This window comes from Myotis yumanensis, unplaced genomic scaffold (genome assembly GCF_028538775.1).
Source record: "Myotis yumanensis isolate MYYU_CA2020_CCGP unplaced genomic scaffold, mMyoYum1.0.hap1 SCAF_9, whole genome shotgun sequence".
Classification (NCBI taxonomy): domain Eukaryota; kingdom Metazoa; phylum Chordata; class Mammalia; order Chiroptera; family Vespertilionidae; genus Myotis; species Myotis yumanensis.
Genome location: NW_027223760.1, coordinates 8,161,853 through 8,185,190, shown reverse-complemented (window position 1 = coordinate 8,185,190; position 23,338 = coordinate 8,161,853). Strand labels below are relative to the sequence as shown.

General features: G+C 39.0%; 1 protein-coding gene and 1 pseudogene across 1 annotated transcript in view; one reads left to right on the top strand and one right to left on the bottom strand.

The window, feature by feature from the left end:
• Window positions 1–23,338, bottom strand: part of FOXP2 (forkhead box P2) — a 698,448-nt gene that overhangs the window by 318,037 nt on the left and 357,073 nt on the right. The gene's annotated exons all lie outside the window — the stretch shown is intronic.
• LOC139016744 (cysteine and glycine-rich protein 2 pseudogene) lies at window positions 22,616–23,177 on the top strand (annotated as a pseudogene).

The following is a 23,338-nucleotide window of genomic DNA, read 5'->3' as shown; positions in this document are numbered from 1 at the left end:
TCCTTCTGTCTCCTCAGTATTACCTATATTCATGTATTTTTAAATAGTTGTTAATAAAGCAATGGTATAGCTTGTGTGTAATTTACTTAAAAATTAGTAGTGAATTTTTTCTTCACTTTCATTGGTCATTTGCATATTTTCTTCACTTTCATTGGTCATTTGTATATTTTCTTTTAAAAAGTGTTAACAGTTTTTACCCACTTTTCTATTTTGGTGTATTTTATTGTTATATTTTTTGCAAAATCATCCCAGTTTATCTCATTTTTATATAATCTGACCCTTTTTCTCTTTGTGGTTCCTTTTATTTCTTTCCAGTATAAAGCATTTACTTACCTCAAGATTAAATTGATATTTGCATAATTTTGGCTAGGTATTAGGTGACTACAATTTTAGATTTAATTAAATATATCAAAAATTTAACATTTCTTGACAAATGTAATTTTTAATGCAAATAGCCAATTAACTCAAGACTTCCATTGAAAATCTATCTCTCGGCTCAGTCTGGAATGCTTTCCTTATTACAGGTTAATTTTTAAATAAAAATATCTATATTTAGGAATATCTATTATGACTCCTTTTCCCCCATTCTTCTGTCTTGGTTAATGCAATCACTCTCTGCCCAATTTCTTAAGAGAGAGAAAGAGAAGAAGGAAAACTAAACTGTATTGAGCTTTTGCTCCTTTTTTCATCTTCTGGAATATACCACTTCTCTCTTCCACTTATCCCAGTCTGTTTCAGTATGCCTCTTTGGCATTGTTTTAATCATATTCATTAGAAAAGATGCATTATTATTGCATTTTCTTGGTTGACCTGTACAAACAATGGTTAGTTAGCGTATTTGATTTGGGGGTATCTGGCCATTTGTTAGAGATTAAAGGGATCCAATAAAATGTATTGAATCAATGGCTATTTTGCTTAGTATCAATTTCTGTTCTCACTGGGGAATCTGGGAAAATACTCTCATAGCCGCAAACTTACAGAAAAGTTGCAAGTCTGGTACAATTTTCTTTTTTCCTGAATTGCTGGAGAGTAAGTTACCAACCTTATGCCCTAACACTTCCAAATACCTTTGTGTTTCGTACAAACAAGAAATATTTCCTCCATAAGGACGGGACCATCAAAATCAGGATATTGACAGTGATGCGTTATTAGCACCATCTAGCATTAGGCCTCCTTTCAGGTTTAGTTGGTTGTCCGAATGGTGTCCTCTGCAGCCAAAGGGTCCATACAGCTCAGAATCTCACAGTGCATTAGCTATCAGGTCTCTTTCATCTTGAACAGTTCCGGCCTCTCTTTGATTTTCATGACCGTGGCTCATTTGAAGACTATAGGGACGGTTATTTTGTAGCTGTCCCTTAATTATGGTTTCCCCATGGTTAGTTTCAGGTCATATATCTTTTCAGACATAATACAAAAATAATACTCTGTTTTTCTCATTATATTCTATTAGTTGGTACAGGATTTCGTTGTATCTCTTTACTTTTAGTGTTCACTCTGACCACTTGACTAAAGTGGTATCTGCCCAGCTTCTCCGCCGTAAAGTTTTCTTCTTTGTAATTCATAAGCACTTTGTTGGGAGTTGTTTTGAAGTTATATTAATATCCCATTCCTCATCTGACTTTCAATTTATATGTGTGAATGTATTCATATTTCCCTCTTTATTCAATGTTTTAAAATGATTTACTTTATGATCATCATTTACTTTGATTCTCCAGTATGACTAGTGGAAGCCTCCTTAAGTTGGTTTCTACATCCCTATATCATGTTCCTTACTTTTTGACACAAATTAATTTTCTAATTTCCTTGCCCCAAAGATAAAATGAGGCATTTCTCTAAGGATCCCAGATTACTTTTGGGAAAAAAAATCTGGTATTTAGGAAGAAAAGTCTGGGCCCTAGGTATGCTAATTGCTTTTGGGGTATTGCTATTTCCAGGATCTCCCAGTGAACAGAACTAGGGAATATATGTTATATATACAGGGTATCCCCCAAAAATGTATGTACACTTTAACTACTCAATTTTGGAAATGAAATGTATTTTAATAAACACTGCCTTTATAATTATTCAAAGTGTGTATATACATTTTCTGGGACATCCTATATTTACATCTACAATTATTTCTATATCCATATCCATAACTATGTCTGTTTTCATTGAAAAGGATACCTATAATTCCAACACAGGGTTCATTCAAGTTTTCTCCCTTTCCATATTTGTACCTTTAACAATGAGCAACCCGGCTCCCATATCTTTAATAGATTTACTGTTTGAAACATCCCCTATGTACAACTCATTTGCCTCTTTGCCTCCACTGTTCTCCTGATTGGATGCCTTCTTCTCCCAGCTTGGGCTCTGAGAACCATGCCAGGCTGTTCTTCCACAAGGTTCCCTGTCTTTCTGCTGACACTTGTAGCTTTCTGTAGATGTGCCCTTACCGTTCTTCTATGGCTTTGACTCGCCTCGCCTCTCACCCCATGTAGACACCCTCCTCTGCCTACTCAGCCTCTTATACTCCGTGCCAGGCTGCCCTTCTTTGTGGATGACCTCCTGTGTATGGTCAGGCTCTAACACCCTGAGCAGGACATCTCTCCTTTGCAGATACCTGCCTCACACTACTTTGGCTCTGATACCTTGCACTGGGTCCCTGGGGTTCCATCCCACTCCTGGTACAAATAACTTCTTTTTTTTTGTCCTACCCAATGGCTTTAGGACTACATTGTTTAAGAAGGGAACTTTTTTTGAGGTGGGTTTGCTGTCAGAACACAGGTGTCATGAAAACCACAGCTAAATCTAAGCCAAAACGGAAAAGAAAAAGACTCATATTAACATCATTGCCACTGGACACGTAATTCCGGGAAGTCTACCACTTCCCTGGCTATCTGATCTACAAATGCAGAGGGATTGACAAAACAACCGTCGAAAAATTTGAGGAGGAGGCTGCTGACATGGAGAAGGGCTCCTTCCAGTACCTACGCCTTCAAGTGCTTAGGCTGAAAGCTGTATGTGAGCATGGTATCATCATTGATATCTCTCCGTGGAAATTTGAGACCAGCAAGTATTATGTGACCATCACTGATGCCCTGGGACAGAGACTTTATCAAAAACATGATTACAGGCACATCTCAGGCTGACTGTGTTGTCCTGATTGTTGCTGCTGGTGTTGGTGAGTTTGAAGCCGGTATCTCCAAGAATAGACAGACCTGTGAGCATGCCCCCCCCCCCCCCTGACTTACACACTATAACTTACCTACTTAGGCGAAAAACTTAAGAGTTTCCCATAACCTATTTCTGTGTTACTAATGCTGAAATATTGGACTTTGATAATTCAAGGTTAACACTTTTTCTGGGAGGGAACTTTAAGTTTTTTCACCTTGTCTTAAGAGGAAGAATAATCTGTTTACAGAATGAAAAGCTATGGGGTGGTACTTCTGTTGGTGCAATACTAAGTAGGTTAGTACAGCCCTGGCCAGTTTGGCTTAGTTGGTTGGAGCATCATTCATACACCAAAGGTGGTAGGTTTGATTCCAGGTATAGGACACGTAACCAGGATGTGGGTTAGATCCCCAGTCATGCAGGAGGCAACCAATTGATGTTTCTCTCTCACATTGTTTCCCTCTCTCTTTCCCTTCCTTTCTCTAAAAAACAATAAAAAATAAATAAATAGGCTAGGACAGATAAGCAAAGATAACTATGCTTATGTGTAAACTAGTTTATAAAGGCCAAATTCTGTTATATTAAAGTCCATGTGTTGCATATGAAATTTTGTAAAGTTGCACCAACATTGAGTACATTTGTTGGTATCTCAATTTTTAGTTTTCCAGTTTTACTGGAATGTGAATTCTCACATTTACAAATTCTGAGGTAATTTGAAGAACCTAAAATGAGACCTAAGTAGTATTGAGCACTGTCTTGAACAGTTAATTGTATCCAGATTCAAGGAAAAATAAATGGTACTAGGGAAAAAAAAGAAGGGAAGGGGGAACAAATGAAGGAAGGGAATAAAAGGGGGAAGGAGAAGAGGAAGAGCTACTATTGTTAGGTACAAAGTTTCTTAAACACACATAGCTAAAAAATATTCTAACTGCTTTTGGCTTAGGGAGCATGCAACATTTTATCAGCTACACCTTCTCCAGAACTGTTGAACTGAATGCCACCTTGACATTCTGTGTATATTTTGCTATGTTCCCACTACTACAACTACAATGACCATGCTGAGGTCTTTATATAGTGGACATTTATTGGTTTCCTCACCAGAATCTATTATATATTTATTTTTCCTTCTTGAGTACCCTAATTTCCCAGTCACTTGGCCTGGATTGGACTGACTCTACACGAAGCTCCCTAGGTAGGCACTGATCCTCTTAAGCCAACCCACTTACCTCATCTTCCAGGCTACTGTAATTAGTTCAGAAATTGGCCTGGATGTAAGCCTTAGCTAATCAGTACATAGCATGCAGCTGGCCACAGTGATGGGTTCACAGGTAGGCACTTTGCCAAGCTGGTCCAGAGTGACTTCTGCTAGGCCCTAGCACAGTGATGGCGAACCTATGACACGCGTGTCAGAGGTGACACGCAAACTCATTTTTTTGTTGATTTTTCTTTGTTAAATGGCATTTAAATATATAAAATAAATATCAAAAATATAAATCTTTGTTTTACTATGGTTGCAAATATCAAAAAAAATCTATATGTGACACGGCACCAGAGTTAAGTTAGGGTTTTTCAAAATGCTGACACGCCGAGCTCAAAAGGTTCGCCATCACTGCCCCAGCAGCTAGGATATACAAATTCTATCTTCTCTGCTGGGTTGGTCAATTAAGGATATTGGGTTTGAGACTACCTTAAGGAGAGAGCCAGAAGCTGTCTGGGGATCACTGTGGAGATCCAGATGTGGAAAGAAGTCCAGAAAAAACATAGAGGAATGAACTTTGTTGCATTCTATCAGAAAATCTTCACTGTCAAGAGGCAGTTCAGATTGTTTCAGTTATCTTCCCAGGAGCTGCCAAGTGCTCATGGCCTCTCCTTCTCAGAGTCATTCATGGTTTATTCCAAAAGATCTGCTCTTGGGTCTTTTGGAATAAACTAGTTGTCCCATCCACATACCATAATCTATTCACTTCTTAAAAACAAGTTGGGAATGAAAACTTGTTCTCGACAATACTTTAAGCTCTTCCTTATTTACTCTCAGTTGTATTTGCATCACCCTGGTTCCTAGGTTTCGGGTCCCACCAGGTTCATGTTAATGGTGACTATGGACTATTCTGTCTGGCACTCCTCTAGTCTCTCATTTTGGTTTACTGGACTTTGGATTCCTAAGTGGTCTCAACACTCTTTGTTTCTTATCTTTGTTGGTCCAAATCCCTTCTCCGTTATATCTAACAAAAAACTCTCTACTTCAATTTCCACCTGGCAGAATATCACTACCTGAGCATCCTCTACTCCTTTTTGAACATTGTGAGATTCAGCCAAATGAAAAAATGATGAAATTCTCATTCTGTGTCAGGTACTATATTAAAGATCTCGACAACATTTCCCCTTGATATAAATAAGTTATAAATGATATATTCATAACTAATGCAATTAAAATACTTATTTTACTTTTAAATCAGCACATATATGAGCTCTGTTGGCATGCCTTTACTCCAAAGACCTAGTGTAGTTTTTATAGTACACAGTTGAACTCAAGCTAGAATTAATATGGATGATTTTATTTTGATCCTTTACATTCCAAAACTATCAGGACTAAATATTTTCTTGGCTTATGACAAGGTCAGTTGATAATTCTTAAAACACCTTGCTATGGACAAAAAGGAGTACTTTTTATGGTTAATGTCTTAACTTCTAAAATGAAGTACATTTTAAACAGGAATATGTTGTTAGTATTTTTGGACAGTTCCATTACTAATGTCAATCATAGAAACATTAATGCCTTGGAAGAAGTCAGGCACTGTGTCAGGTTCTGCATACCCCATGGTGAACAACAGGATGTGCTACCTGCCCTTGGGGAGCTTACCTAAATTGTGAAAGACAGATACTGACCAAAGCATCACTCAGAAAACATGTAATCATAATACTCAAGTTTTCATTTGATTCTTTCCCTTGTATTTGTATAGGCATGATCTCCTAAATAAAATACTTAGAAAAATATCGAAACCAGGAGTCTTAATCCGAATGCTCTCACAGGCTAAGTAGATGTTTAACCCAGTGAAGAAGCAAGGTAGAAAATTTAGCACAATGGCAGGTGCATGCCCAATCTAAAGGAATGTGTCACCACATGGAATGCTGGCTTAGTGTTGCCAGAGCTTCACATATTTCCAGAGAAGCCATATGCTTCAATGTTGAAAACCAATTTAGAAATTATGGGGCCAAACAAAAATGTATGAGGATTTGGCCTACAAGCCACCAATCTGTAATTTATATAAACTAGGGACCCAGTGCACGGATTTGTGCACATTGAAAGGAAATTAATTAGAAGGTGGCTGGCAGGGTGGGACTGGGCAAGATCTGGAGCCAACCTCCCATGGTCCCTCCCTGGCTAGCCACATCTGGGGCAGCACTGGGGCTCGAAGGGCATCTGAAGAGTGAGTGGGGTCCTCTGAGAGGTGGCGTCCCTTGGCCTGGCCTGCGGGGATCAGGCCAAAACCAGCTCTCTGACATCCCCTGAGGGGTCTCAGAGTGCAAGAGGGCACTCTACAAAGTGCTGTCGCTCTGCAGCTCCTGCACTGAGCGTCTGCCCCTGGAGGTCAGTGCATGTCATACCTACAGGCGGTCAGCCAGTTGGCTGGTTGCTTAGCCTTTTATATATTTACTAGAGGCCTGGTGCACGAAATTTGGGACCCCTTGTGGGGTGTCCGACTGCCGGTTGGACTTCCCTCTCACAATCCTGGACTGCTGGCTCCTAATTGCTCACCTGCCTACCTGTCTGGTTGCCCCTACCTGCCCCCCGCTGCCAGCAAGGTCGCCCCCAACTGCCCCCTCCTTGCTGCCTGGTCACTCCTAACTGCCCCCCCTGCTGGCCTGGTCACCCCTTACTGCCCCCCTGCCATTCTGGTCACCCCCAACTGCCCCCTCTGCTGGCCTGGTCACCCCCAACTGCCCCTCCACCACCCTAGTCACCCCTCACTGCCACCCCTGCCAGCCTAATCGCCCCCAACTGCACCCCCCCCCCCTGCTGGCCTGGTTGCCCCTAACTGCCCCTCTCCACTGGCCTGGTCCCCTCTTACTGCCCCCCCCGGTCATTCCCAAACCCCCCCCCCCCACCAGCCTGGTCATTCCACACAGCCTTCTTGTTCAGTCATTTGGTCGTCCCTCACTAACCCCCCTGCTGGCCTGGCTGTAGGCAGCCATTTTGTGAGGGTGTGAGGGTTAATTTGCATATTACATCTTTATTATATAGGACTAGAGGCCTGGTGCATGAAATTTATGCATGGGTAGGGTCCCTAGGCCTGGCTGGTGATCAGGGCTGATCTGTGGGGCAACTGGTGGGACAATCAAGGGCCCCTGCTCACAGCCACCTTGGTTGGCCTCGTGCTGCCCGCTCGCTGGCCCTGCCCCCTGCCACCGCCAGTTGCCTCCCTCTGTGGGTTGATCTGCAGGGTGATTGGGGGGGCCCTGCTCACACCCACCTTGGCTGATCTGGAGCCACCCACTCTCTGGCCCTGCCCCTCACCGCCGCCACTGGTCGAGGCCTGCAGGCTCAGGGCAGCTCATGTGTTGAGCATCTGCCCCCTGGTGGTCAATGCACATCATAGTGACCGGTTGTTTTGCTGGTTGTTCCACTGGTCGTTCCGCCATTTGGTCGATTTGCACGTTAGGGTTTTATGTAGATAGACATATATAGATGGTAAAGCCTAGGTTTATGATGATCCTATTATTTATTTATTTTTAAATCTTTAATGTTGAAAGTATTACATATGCCCCCTTTTCCCCCCCATTGACCTCTCCCAGCCCACCCCTGTCCCCCCCCACCCCACTACCCCAGGCCTTCACCACACTATTGTCTGTGTCCATGGGTTATACATATATGCATACAAGTTCATCCTATTTAATGCTATCAATTTAAATGTTATGTAATTCTCATAAGCAAATTCAGGCACTGGCTCCTGAGCACCACCTCTCTGTGGAGGGTGTAACCTGCCCAGCTCGTACTGTTTGAGTGTGATATTCAAGGACTGCTAATCTTCATAAATTTTGTTACATTTCATCTTCATATGATAATGCCCATTATTTTTTATCTCTTTCACTTATTATTAACTACGCTGTTCAAGTTAACTATACTACATGCTTCCCTGTACTTTTAAATTCTTTGTTTGTATATATTGTATAATTACGTTTTGTAATATTTATTCCACAAAAAAACTTTATTGTCACTAACTCTTCTCTGAATTTCTTAGCATTTTCCTTACCAGAAATGAATAAGTTATTCATGGATTAAATCTCATTTGATATTCTGTGGTCTGTTTTGAACTTTCTTTAAGCTACAATCATCTTTGTCTTGCCATATGGTATTTGAATACAATTAGGGATTGATCAGTAATTTGTTCACATGCCCTTTCTTATTAGTTTCCTGTGAATAATCCTATCTTTGCTTATAGGTACTCTTTTTTAGAGAAGGAAAAAAAGATTCTTAACTAGTACTTTAATTTTTACAATAGGCTGTCAACATTAAAGTTTGCCTCTTATTTGATCTTTGAGGCATAGGATCTATATTAAGTCAATAACTCAATATAAATGTTCTCTAGGTCCTGGTAACTTTCACATGTTTGGGGCTCAAGTCTCATCTGGCAACTTGTTTAGAAAAAGCAATCCATTAATTCCTCCAAATATTCTAAGGTTGTTCCTTAGAAAACAGCATAAATGGGCCTACTGTTTGGTCCGTTTATAAAATCAGTTTTACCTTGTTGCACTGTGGAAGGATACTATCAGGATGTGCTAAGATAAGCAGGTTTAGGCAAGCACTACCATATTCACTAAAACTGTGATGTGGTGGAAAGTGTTTATTATATCACTCAGAGAAAGCTGGTCATAGACAAAGAGGGTAAATTTGGATTAAGACAAATTTGCATCCCAAATTTAATAGTTATTGTAGCGCTCTATAATTATTTCTTACCACTCTTCACTTTCTACTCTCATTTATAAGATTCAAGGTTCCGACTTTTTATTTTACACTTCTATTTATTTCACTGATGTATTCTTGTAAGCTGCGTGGCAAAATTTGACCTTAAAGATTGTAAGCAAATGAACTTAACATAATCACCGACAATTTCCATTTATTTTTCTTTGATGAATCTAATACTTTAGAACACTTCTAATAATTGCTTTCTTACTACTTTTTTCTTGGTTATAAATTCCCTAAATCTAAATATTAGCTTGTTAAGAAGTTTGCAAAGGAGAAAAATAAGAAGCTAATGCCTATGGATGAAATTCAAGAAAAGTCACCTTGATCTCCTTTGTCTCTAACTATGTTTTTACCAAATTTGTGAAGTCCACTATCAGAACTCCTGCTGGTAGCAGCAATTCCAACTTAAGAAACAAACAAATAGCAAGACATAATTGGGAAAACTTCAAAGAAGTCACAAGGAAACAACAGTCTCATTCAGTTTAAACCCCCACCCCCACCCCCGCCCCCTGCAAGCTTCACATTCCAAAACTACTTCCTAAGAAGGTCTATGATTTTAAAATACGCAACCCTTAAGAAGAGAAAAAATAAGAGAAATAGCTTCCTTGTCAATTAAATAATGTTATCAGACGGCACAAACTGTCATATAAAATGATTTCAAATATAACAGTATTAAAATGTGTAATCACAACTGACGTAATGGCGAGGCTCATTTTATAATTCAGCCCTGGGTGATGGAGGCCACCTGTCAAATCTGGTGAGTGTGAGAAGGACACCTGCCTTAATAGGTAAAAGAAAGGTCTTCAAGGAAGTTAAAGTGAAATAAATATGACCTAGGAGATTTGAATAACTGATGGTCAAACTTAAATCTTTTGTCAAGCCTTGTTTCAACTGACTTTGTATATCAAGGCATTCATCTTGCACCTTTTCCTGTCAAGGAATATATTAAAATATGAGCATTTAATATTGGGAACTCCATGATTGAAACCTTAAGGTGAATTTAATAAATAAAGTTAAAATAAAATGTTGGGATGAAGCAATCCCATTGTGACAGGTATGTTTTTCTTTTTTCTTTAATTTATTGGGGTGACAATGGTTAATAAAAGAATATAGGTTTCAGGTGTACAATTCTATAACACATCATCTGTATGTTATATTGTGTATTTACCACCCCAAGTCAAGTCTCTTTCCATTACCATTTACCTTCTCCTACCTCCCTCACCCCCTTTTCCCTCTCGTAATCACCATACTATATTCTGTATTTATGAAAATTATTGTTTTAATCCCTTCACCTTTTTCACCCAGCCCTGAAACCTCCATCTTCTCTGATAGTCTGTTCTCTATCTATGAATCTGTTTCTATTTTGTTAATTTATTTGGTGCATTAGATTCACATGAGTGAAATCATATGGTACTTGTCTGACTGGCTTACATCCACGCTGTTCGAAAAAGTAAGATTTCCTTTTTTTTTCAGCTGAGTAATATTCCATTGTGTAAATGTACCACAGCTTTTTTATCCACTCATCTACTGATGGATGCTTGGGCAGTTTCCAAATCTTGGCTATTGCAAATAGCACTGCAATGAACATAGGGGTGCATATATTTTCTTTCAAATTAATTTTTTGGGTATCTTTGGATAAATTCCCAGAACTGGAAACACTGAGTCATAAGGCAGTTCCATTATTAATTTTTTGAAGTAACTCCATGCTGCTTTTCACAGTGGCTGCACCAATCTGCATTCCCACCAACAGGGCATGCGGGTTTGTTTTTCTCCACATTCTCACCAACACTTGTTCTTAGTTGTTTTATTGATGATAGCCACATGAATTTCAAAATGTATTTTTCTGAGAGTGCTCTATTTTTCTGTTCCTGTGTGTTTCTCTCCATGTTGCTGTCTCTGTCTGTCTGTCCATCTAGTTTTTCAACAGCAGGATGGCAACAAACAGATTTCAAATTAATTAGGTTACCTGGTCTGTCACCTAAGAAACCATGCTAGGGTTATTTTAAGAAAAGGTGGCTTTATAATAATTTAGAAGAACTTTTATTACTGTGAATACTTTATTAAATCTAGAAAATTTATAAGCGTCTTCTATTCATCTAGTAAAAGTGTTTTGTGTGTCTATTAAGATTGCAAACTTTTCTTGCGTGCTTATATCTTAGCCAAAATCTTATTGTTCAACAAGTAGTCAAAAATGCATTTATTGCCCCGAATCTCCTCATTCCTATTTGAAAAACTGAACAAAGGGTTAAATCTGATTTCCAACCATTTTCCTACAGCAACCATGTGTATACCATTGGGAGGAGAAGGAAATTCTTAACAACTTAGCATTGACTTGTACTATATAGTCCCTACTTACAATGAAACTGTATCAGCATTTTACTGTGTGGTATGTCAGAGAGGAAATGGAATATAATTTCCTCAAGAGAAGAGAATACTTATAAACCAAATGTCCAATGCTGTAATAAAATGTTTGAAGATCACATAATTTTTGCACAAAATAACTTTTGGGGTTAAATTTGCATAAAATTAACTACCTGTGAAAATAAACACTTCTATAATGTGTTACAGACATCTAGGAAAATTTCTCCTCAGAATAATTTTACTCATATGGTTAAGCGGTCCACAATTTACTTGAATCATGTTAAATGCAAAATCAAAACCATATTTGGAAGAAGACATGGAGGATATGATTATGTGTGATTTTTATACTTTTCTGTATTTTTCAAATACTTTAACTGTAAGTACATATTTTTGTATTAAAAAATTAAAGACCTTTAAAAATTATTGAATAATTACAATAAGAAGAGTCCTTGGTATACAATTCTCAGAAATAGCCTGAGGCCTCGAATTCCCAAAAAGTTCTGGAAATTTTTCTCCTCTCCTTTTTCCTCTTGCTTCTGTCAACTGACTCCTGCCTAGGACTAGTATTCTTATCCAGTATTTTGCTACTTATTAAACATAAATCTCATAATGTCCCATTGCATTCCCCTCTGGGTTGGAGCTCAGGGCATTGAATTTGACTGGAAATACATCCAGATGAACATGGATTGCAACATTAGTCTGGTCCATTGCATCCTCAAGTCTGCCCAGGTGTGGGTGATATCACCCTCCGACCTACACCACACTTTCTGGCCAGCTCGCCTCCTGCTGATGTTCCTCAGCGTCTATAAGACCTTTGTCATGGAGACCTTTGTCCACCTTTGTTCCTTGGGCAGCTGGATGGCACTTCTGGTTGGAGCAGTAGTAACAGGGCTGCTGGGCCTCAGCACCCCAGCCTTGAATGTTGCGGTTGTCAATGTGCACTCCTAGGCTTGTGTCCCCGGCAGTCACATACCTTTTCCTTGTCTCCAGGTTTTAGGGAAGTAAACAGTATTTGGAAAGTTAAACACACACACATACACACAAAACCCAAGAAACAAACAAACAAAAAACAACAGCCAAGACGTCACAGTGTAGCAGGAGAGATAAACAAAGTACACAAAGTCAAAACAGTAAACGAGTCCCAAGAGCAACCACTAGAATCCCTTAATTTCACGTGATAGAAGCACTATGTATGCCTTTTCCCTTCCTATTGAATCACAAGCATCTTCAAAACACAAACCTTATCATATGCTTTGGGTCCTTCACAGACTCTAAGTTGACCATTTTGCCCATTGTGAATACAAAAGAAATATTAATGCATTTTCTTGATTCACTTAAGGAACACAAACAATGAAGACTTTGAAAATGGCCATTGCTTTAAATCACACATTATCTATAATAATAATCTATAATAATAAAAGCGTAATATGCTAATTAGACCAGACAGCCTAACGACCTTCTGAACGTCCTTCCAGAGGACCTTCCAGATAAAGCTGGGGCTGCAAGGGCCGAGGCAAGCCACTGTGGCTGTGAGGGCTGAGACCCTTGCTTGAATTTCATGCATTGGGCCTCTAGTTTTAAAGCCTTGAGGAAAACATAATGAAGTTTTACTTTATGGAACCTAAAAACATGTCAACAAATTAAATAATATTACAACAAACTCCAGGAGACTGTCTTTTTTTTAAAAAAATATATTTTATTGATTTTTTACAGAGAGGAAGGGAGAGGGATAGAGACTTAGAAACATCGATGAGAGAGAAACATCGATCAGCTGCCTCCTGCACATGTCCTACTGGGGATGTGCCCGCAACCAAGGTACATGCCCTTGACCAGAATTGAACCCAGGACGCCTCAGTCTGCAGGCTGATGCTCTATCCACTGAGCCAAACTGGTGCTGGCCAGGAGACTGTCGTAATGCTTCTATTTTATCAGAACTTTGTGTAACATATTAAGTTTGAATAAATAATCTATTGCCTTAAATTTATAAATTGCTTGTTCTGAAAACATTAACAGTGTTTTTGTCATCGAAATTTACCTTGCATACAAAAGTACCATAGACTATGAATCACTATTTTTTCTAGATTATTCTGTTGAAGATTGTGAAATGTCAAATGAAAAGAAAGTTAAACACTGACTTAACTGTTGCCTAAAACTAAAATGCGTACCAAGAAAAGAGTATAGACTTTGACTAGCATATACCAGCATTGTGAATTCAATAACTTATAATTTCCTAAAACAAACAAACAAACAAAACAGAAAGAAGAAGAAGAAAAGAAAGCTGGAGACAGCACCGGGTTGCCAGCTCTATGTTTTTCCAAGGAAGCAGGATAATGATTGAAAGAGCATTCCCTTAGGAGTTGTTTGTTTGGTGTCACAAGCCCCTCTGTCATGGTTGGCATTTGTCCACAGGTTGTGTTGGGGTTTACTTTCCCACTTCTAAAAACATATGTCCTTCATAACAAATACAGTTTATCTGAATATATTTATTTTTACTTCTTAAAGTAATCCTTATTTCTTTTTTAAAAATTCTTATTTCTTTTTATTATTATTTATGGTAGTAGATGTTTACAATTACCTTTGTCTGTATTAACTACCTTAAATTAGAACTACTAAGTGAATAAGGAATATGTGTCTTTAAAACACTCTTTTGTTTTGCATCTTAAACAACTGATAATCTAATAACACTTTATAAGAACAACTCTAGAATAGAAAATTTCAAGCTTGTATTTCAGATTGACTATAAAAACAACCTACAATTCTTCTCAAGCAATGTGAGACAGTTAATTCAGAGTAAATCATTTACCTAAAATCAAAACCATCTCCAAATATGTAATTTCTTTGGCTTAAAAATCTGTCACATTTAGACAAAATTACCATTGTTCATAGGTACCAACAAATATGTACATTAATTAGATATAAAGCTATGAAAATGAAACTAGTGAATGTAAAGGAACTTAAAATATTTAAAAGAACCACATAGAGTATTGTTATTTACAAAACATGTCTTTTGTATTATAGAAAAATAGTTTAACAGAAATCCAAACTTGTTATCAACTATTTCAAACACAAAGGAACTCTAAGAGTCACTGAATTTGGGCCTTCTGTGCTACTATCTTGATTTTGCTATGACTACCGTTGGAACGTCCAGGACTTCTTGCTTTATGTGTTATGGCAAATTGCTAAGGCCTGACAACAAGCAGCACTTGGCCAGCCTCAGACACCACGTTGATATGTTAATGATCCATAATGAAGCCACCAGACATCAATTACATAAATGAGACTAGGAACAGGGCCAACACAGGTACACTCTGCTAATTTGTTCATCTCTGTTGGCCAAAAGCCAACAGCATGACAAGTGAATGCCCCGAAAGCCATTGGGGCACGGCTCCTTCACTTCAGGAAAGGATTGGACATTGCATACCCCTGTGATCTCTATCTGTCTAAGGACCCGTTAATGAACCATACAAGTACCCCTAATGAGAATACATCTGAAGGGTCAATATAAGGTAATGAAGAAAAGTCAAAAGTAGAAAAACCATAGGAGACTGACAAAACTTAATCAAATCTCTAAAGCACAAAGCAGCAACAATACAAAAGACAATTCCACTTTCCAATATTTGGATTTTGAACAAGTACAACTCAATATTGTTAATAAAATTAGTGTAGTTGGGTTTAATATGAGCATTAAACACTTTTTCTTTATTCACAGCATGTATTTTTTTTAAAATATTTATTTATTTATATATTTTATTGATTTTTTTACAGAGAGGAAGGGAGAGGGATAGAGAGTTAGAAACATCGATGAGAGAAAAACATCGATCAGCTGCCTCCTGCACATTCCCCACTGGGATGTGCCCGCAACCAAGGTACATGCCCTTGACCGGAATCGAACCCGGGACCCTTTAGTCCGCAGGCCGATGCTCTATCCACTGAGCCAAACCGGTTAGGGCCACAGCATGTATTTTTATTTGTAATAAACTAACGCTCTCAAGCCAAAATATTTTCCATTTGGACACACTTTTGCATTTTTAATATAAATGAGCAGAGAAATATAACTTCTTGAATATGATTTTTTGACAAATGTAAAAATAATTAATGAGTAGTATATTCATATAGAATAGAAACAATTAACAGTGAAATAAAATAAATATGTAATAAATACAATAAAATTTAATGCTTTGTACAATGCCTTGGAAATCAGTTGATGGGGGTTTAAACAAACGGATATAAAATTTCTATATATTAGAATCATAAATGTAAAAACCCTATTCTGATGAGTTTTGGATATAATAAGCTATTATTAAAATAATTTATTGGTAATTTTTGGCTATTATGCCAATCATTGTGGATAGAGACACTACATGAAGCATCAGGCCATTTATTAATGTCTCCATGCACTTTTTTTTTAGCAGTGCCCAAACCAGCCCAGGTTACTCTGAGCAGAGTGGGGAAAGCAAGAAGGTGCTGGTAGAAACAGTTCCAGCTTTAAGTGCTGCAAAAATATTCAGTCTATAGGCAAACTGAAGTATTGAGGGACCTAACAACAACAGATCCACAGAGCAGATAAGCATCAGGTTAGCAGTCCTCGAGGGTACAGGCTGCTTTACAAGAGTCAGGAATTTAGAAAAGGAGAATAGTTGAAGTTTACAAAGTCAAGAGAACAGAAATCCTCACATCCACTAATCATTCTTTGGTTTATTTTTCTTTTCTTTTATTAAATTTTTAAATTAAATTGATTGGGGTGACATTGGTTAATAAGATCATGTAGGTTTCAAGTGTACATTTCTATAATACTTGATCTGTATATTGCACTGTGTGCCCACCACCCAAAGTCAAATCATCTTCAGTCACCAAATACAAATATTTGCCCTCCTTTTTCCTTTACTAGTCTCCACCCTCTTCCCTCTGGTAACCACCAAACTATTGTTTGTGTCTATCAGTTTCAGTTTTATATCCCATACTAGAGGCCTGATGCACAAAATTCATGCACTGGACGGGGGGCCTCAGCCCAGCCTGCACCCTCTCCAATCTGGGACCCCTCAGGAGATGTCCAACTGTTGGTTTAAACTGGATCAGGCCTAAACCAGCAGTCGGACATCCCTCTCACAGTCTAGGAAGGTTGGCTCTTAACCGCTCGCCTGCCTGCCTGCCTGATCACCCCTTAACTGCTCCCCTGCCTGCCTGATCGACACCTAACTGCTCCCCTGAAGGCCTGGTCGCTCCCAACTGCCCTCCCCTGCTGGTCCGGTTGCCTCTAAGTGCCCTCCGCTGATGGCCTGATCTCCCACAACTGCCCTCCCCTGCTGGCCATCTTGTGACTGTGGACACCGACATCTTTGAGGGTGTGGCAGTCAATTAGCATATTCCCTCCTTATTGGCTGTGGGCACCGCCATCTTTGTGACAGCATGAGGGTCAATTATCATATTCCCTCTTTATTAGGATTTGACCAAAATCATATGGTTCTTAGCTTTTTCTTATTTCAGATAGCATAATGTTCTCAAGGCCCATCCATGTCGTCACAAATGGCAGTATTTCATCTCTTCTTATGGCTGAGTAGTATTCCATTGCATATATGTACCACATCTTTTTTTATCCAATCCTCTATCAAAGAACATGGTTGTCTCCATTTCTTGGCCACTGTGAATAATGCTGCAATGGACATAGAGGTGCATATATCTTTGCAAATAAGTGTTTTCAAGTTTTTCATGTAGATACCCAGAAGAAGGATTGCTGGGTCATACTGTAACTCTATCCTTAATTTTTTGAGGAACCGCCATACTATTTTCCATAGTGGCTGTACTAGTTTACATTGTCATCAGCACAGAATGAGGGACTTCACTAACTATTAGGGTAGTGCAAATCAAAAGTACAATGAGATACCACCTTATACCTGTTAGTGAGTGTTGGAGAGGTTGGGGAGTAAATGGTTTATTTTTCTGTTTCAGCTTTCAGACCGGACTCTTGTTAATGCTTGTCTGACTTCAACCTTATTACTTCTCAATGACTTGGCTGATGACCAACATCAGCACCCTGACCCAGTACTCCAACTCATCTTGCTTTCTGGGACATCTTTTGCAGGACTGGGTTTCTACATCTTAGTTGTATCCTGTCTCAACACAGGACTTCATGTTTATGGCACTTTCAGGTCTCTAGTGCTTTCACAAGGTGATTTTTTTAAAAAAGGAACTTAGTTATTAGGCTGCTGTATTCAATTAAGTCATTTCAGAGGGGCCTCTTCAGTGTAGCAGATTAAGTAGTATTTTGATTGCCTGCTTGTCGAAGGAGGAGTGACCTCATATGAGATTATACTGTGTAGTGCTTAAGAGTATGAACTGTGGCCTGAGACAGTCTGCATTTGAACCTCAGATTTACCACCAACTAGCTATGAATCTTGTACACGTAAATTAACCTCTCTGTGCCTCAGACAATATTATCATCTACCTAAAAGAACCGTTAAAAGGATGCTATTTAAAAATGTTTATAAAGCATTTAGTATATTGCCTGGCCATGGTACATGCCACCTATATGTGAGAGGTTGGTGGTAGATGTGGTGTCATTTACAATCAGGAAATCTGCTTCAGGTGGAATGTGTAAGATTGTTGGCGTATGAATAACCCCTCCACCTGGGCAAGGAGCACCGATGCCACAATTCCCTGCACACCCACCCTTTGCTCTGGTAGATTAAAGATGGTAACATTTTTGGCTACCCCTCCCTTTGTGACATTAAATCGAGTTCTCCTCCTCTTAAAAATAGATTGTCCTAATGGACTTGTTAGGCAAATAGAATATGACAGAAGTAATGTTCTTGCACTTCTGAGGCTAGATCATAGCTTTGTAGTTTCCACTTGTTGTCAAGCTGTGAGGAAGCCCAAGCAGCCCACATTAAAAGGAACTGAAGCACTCAGCTGACAGCCCTGGCTGAATTCCAAGCCAGCAGCCAGAACCAACTTGCCAGCCTCAGAGTGAACTAGCTTAAGTGGCTTGATCCTACATGTTCAATCTAGCAGCCCCTACTAAAGCTACCCAGGGTAGAGACCAGCTTTCCAGATGAGCCCTGCCAGAACTGTCCTGTGTAAGCAAAATAAATGATTGTTGTTATTTTAAGCTACTACTACGTTCCTGGATGGTTTGTTACACAGCAATAGATAACTGAAACATTTATTCGAGCAGTCGAGTAAGCCACAACATCAAAGTTCTGTTTATTGGTACGTAATTTACTTTGGCACACCGCTACCCAGACAATTGCTGATGCTATGTGTGTTGCTATCCACTAGCCACCAAGTTAGACCTGTTGACAAGTCTACTCAGGACTCCTTATGAATAACCTTAGAGACTAAAGTTTTCTTAAAACGATAGAGGAAATTTTATACTCACTCTTCTGCCCTTCTTTAAGATGAGACCCATGGCTGAGGCTCTTGCTATCATAAGATTGGACCTCAAAACTGGGCCTGCATGTCAGCTATGGAAATTGTGATGCTATTCTTCGCAGTGATTGGAAGCTATCTAAAATTATCTATATTCTCAAAATGGCACTCTCATTTAGATAATGGATTGTAATTATGGAGAAATTAGTTTAGTTTCAAAAATAAAGGCATATATATTATATTTTAAAGTAGGGTTACCAGTTTGTGTTCTCCATGTTGTACCCAATTTTGTTATCAATGTCTATATGCCATGAAGTACTATCCAACATATATAATTTAGTTCAATTAGAAATTTATACTGTGCTTTAAAAAATATATCTATGAGGAGAGCAAAGACAGCAGTGAAGTAGATGGAAGCTACACTCACTTCCTACCAGGACCAAACTGGAATTATAGCTAAACTATAGAACAATCATCATGGATAACCAAGTGAAGACTAGCTGAAGAGAAGTCTTATAACCAAGAACTTAAAGAAGAGGCCACATAGAGACTGCTCCAAACAGGTTGCCAAGGGCCGGTCACAGGCAAGGTCGTATGTGGTCTGCACCAGAGTGACTCCCAGGAGGTCCAGAACCAATGCACCCAGTGGCCAGCATCAGACAACATCAGAGCAGGATCCAATAACCTTCACAACTGGCATCTTCAAGGGGATATCTTGGCAGATATCAAACCCCAATGAGGAAAATTTTGCTTCATGTGGTCAGCACCTCCATAGCAGCTCACACCTCATGGTCAGGGTTGAGCCTCAGGGTTAGCCAGCCTTAGGGCAAATCCCACAAACCAATGACCCAATTGCATTAAAAACTCACTTACAACAGAAGGGCCCACATAACCCACACAAGGAACATTCTTGGAGCACGCAGCTCAAGTGATCAAGGAAACGGCACCACTGGACCCCACAGGACACCTTCTACATAAGGCCACCCCACAAAGAATGACAGTCATAGCAGATCTATGTCATACATAGAAACAAAGATGCATCCAAAATGAGAAGACAATTATAAGAAAAGGCCCCAAATGGAAGAACAGCAGACATCTCTAGGAAAAAAGCTAAATTAAATGGAGGCAAGTTATTTATCAGATATATAATTCAAAGTAATGGTTCTATAGATGCACAACAGCATGAGAAAGGACATAGAAACCAAAAAAAAGATCAGTCAGAAATGAAGAATACTATATCTGAAATGAAGAAAACACTGGAAGGAATAAACAGTAGATTGGATGAAGCAGAGAATCAAATCAGTGATTTGGAAGAAAAGGTAGAAAAAACTCCCAATAGAGCAGCAAAAAGAAAAAAGAATTTTAAAATGAGGATAATTTAAGGGAACTTTGGGACAAGATGAAGTGTAACAACATCTACATCTTAGGGGTACCAGAAGGAAAGGAGAGAGAGCAAGGAATCAAGAATCTATTTGAAGACTTAATAACCAAAAAATTCACTAGCCTGGTAATGGAAAAAGACACACATGTCTAGGAAGTACAGAGGGTCTCAAACAAGATGGACTCAAAAAGGCCCACACCAAATCACATCATAATTAGTAGGAGAAAGTTTAAAGACAAAGAGAATCTTAAAAGCTGCAAGAGAACGGTAGTTAGTTCCCTACAGGGGAGCTCCCAAAAAACTGTCAGCTGATTTTTCAACAGAATTATTTCAGGTCAGAAGGGATTGTTCATAGCAGCGCTATTTGGAAACAGCCCAAGTGCCCATCAGGAGATGAGTGGATAAAAAACAACAACACAAAAAACTACGGTACATTTATACAATGGAATACTTGCAGCTGTAAAAAAAAGAGAAGGTTTACTGACCCTTTGAGACAGCACGGAGGGACCTAGAGGGCATTATGCTAAGTGAAATAAGTAAGTCAGAGAAGGACAAGTATCACATGGTCTCACTTATATGTGGAATCTAATGAACAAAATAAACAGACAAAATAGATGCAGAGACATGGAGGCATGCAACAGATGGAGGATCCTTAGAGGGAAAGGTGGGGGGGGGGGAGGAAAGAGATCAACCAAAGAACTTATATTCCTATATTCAGAACCCATGGATACAAACAATAGTGGATTGAAGGCCTGGGGAGAGGGTGGAAAAGGGAAGGAAGGGGCCAATGGGGAAAAAGGGGGGGCATCTTAATACTTTCAACTAAAGAGAAATTTAAAAAATAAAAATAAAAAAAGAATCTCCTCCGACCATAATGGTATGAAACTAGAAATCAATTATAAGAGGAACATTGAAAAATACACAACGCCATGGAGGCTAAATAACACTTTACTAAACAATGAATCGGTTAGCAATGACATCAGAGAAGAATCAAAACATACCTTGAAACACATGAAAATGAAAGCACAACAACCCAAAACATGGGACATGGTGAAAGCACTCCTTCATAGCATTAAAGAGGAAAATTCATAGCATTATAGCACTATCTGAGAAAAAAAAACAAAACACAAGAAAAATCTCAGGTAAAAAAATCTAACTTTACACTTAAAGGAACTTCAAAAATAAAATAAAGAAAGCCCAGAGTGGGTAGAAGGAAGGAAATAATATAGAACAGAAATAAACAAAATACAGTCTAAAAAAAAAAAAAAAAAAAACAATACAAAGATCAATGAAATGAACAGCTGTTTTTTTTAAAGATAAACAAAATTGACAAATCTTTAACCAGATTTATCAAGAGAAAAAGAGAGAGGACCCAAATCAATAAAATCAGAAATGAAAAAGGAGAACTAAAACTGATATCAAAGAAACACAAAGGATTGTAAGAATATATTATGAACAACTATTTGCCAACAATTTGGACAATCTGGAAGAAAATGGATAAATTCCCAGAAACATAAATCTTCCAAAACTGAATCAGAAAGAATCAGATCATCTGAATAGACAGATTGCAGCTAGTAAAATTAAAGCAATAATCAAAACCTCTCAGCAAACTAAAGTGCTGGACTGGGTGGATTCACAGGTGAATTTTACCATACATTCAAAGGAGAAATAGCACCTATCTGTAGACTATAGCTAAAAAATTCAAGAGAAGGGAATACTTCCAACCTCATTTTACTGGGCCAGCATTATTCTAATTCTCAAACCAGATAAAGATACTACAAAGAAACTAAATTATAGGCCAATATCCCTGATGATCATAGATACTAAAATCCTCAATAAAATATTAGCAAACCAGATCTAGCAATGTATTAAAAGATCATACACCATGATCAAGTGGGATTTATTCTGGGGATGCAAGGTTGAAACAATATCCACAAATCAATAAATGTGATACATCACATAAACAAAATGAAAGATGAAAACCACATGCTCATATCAATAAATGAAGAAAAGGTATTTGGTAAAATCCAGCAACCATTTATGGTAAAGATCTCTCAGTAAAGTGGGAATAAAGGGAACATATCTCAATGTAATGAAGGCCATATATGACAAACCCACAGCCATCATCATACTCAATGGGCAAAAACTAAAATCAGTTCCCTTAAGATCAGGCACAAGACAGGGATGTCCACTTTCACTGCTCTTATTCAACATAGGACTGGAAGTCCTAGCCACAGCAATCAGACAAGAAGAAGAAATAAAAGGCATCCAAATTGGGAAGGAGGAAGTAAAACTGTCATTATTCGCAGATGATCCCAGAGTTCCCACCTGCTCCCTCCAGCTCCACTTCCTTAGCCCTGCCTGTGGTGCTTGGTCCTGCCTCTGACTCAATGCCTGTCTGGGGTGGTAGAAACACGTGTGGGGTCTGGGGAGGACCCTGTCTGATGTGGAAGAGGTGAAGTGTGATGGGAGAAGCTTCCATAACTGCTGCTTTCTGTGCATGGTTTGCAGGAAAAAATTAGATAGCACAACAGTGGCTATTCATGATGAAGAGTTCTACTGCATATCCCGATATGGAAAGAAATATGGGCCAAAAGACTATGGTTACAGCCAGGGGCTGGCATGCACCACATGGACCAGGGCCAGAGGCTGGGCATCAAGCCAGAGAGTGTTTAAACTCCCAGGCCTACAACAAATCCAAACACATCTGAATTGACTCAGAAATACAGAGGTGCTGAGAAGAGTTCCAGATGTGGGGATTCCATGCATGCTGCTAAGAACATAATTGGGGCAGGAAATCCCTGGCACAAAAACTGTTTCCAGTGTGCCAAGTGTGGAAAGAATCTTGAATCAATAACTCTGACTGAGAAAGAAGGTGAAACATATTGTAAAGGATGCTGTGCAAAGAACTGTGGGCCCCAGGGATTTGTCTATGGCTCAGTAAAGGTGTAAACCTAGAACTGAAATCTCACACTGAGAATCTATAGAGAAGCCTAAGTGACCTTTGCGATGGAACAACTAGAACGACCGGTTGCTATGACTCACACTGACCACCAGGGGCAGACGCTCAATGGAGGAGCTGCCCCCAGCCCGTAGGCCCCAATCACCGATGG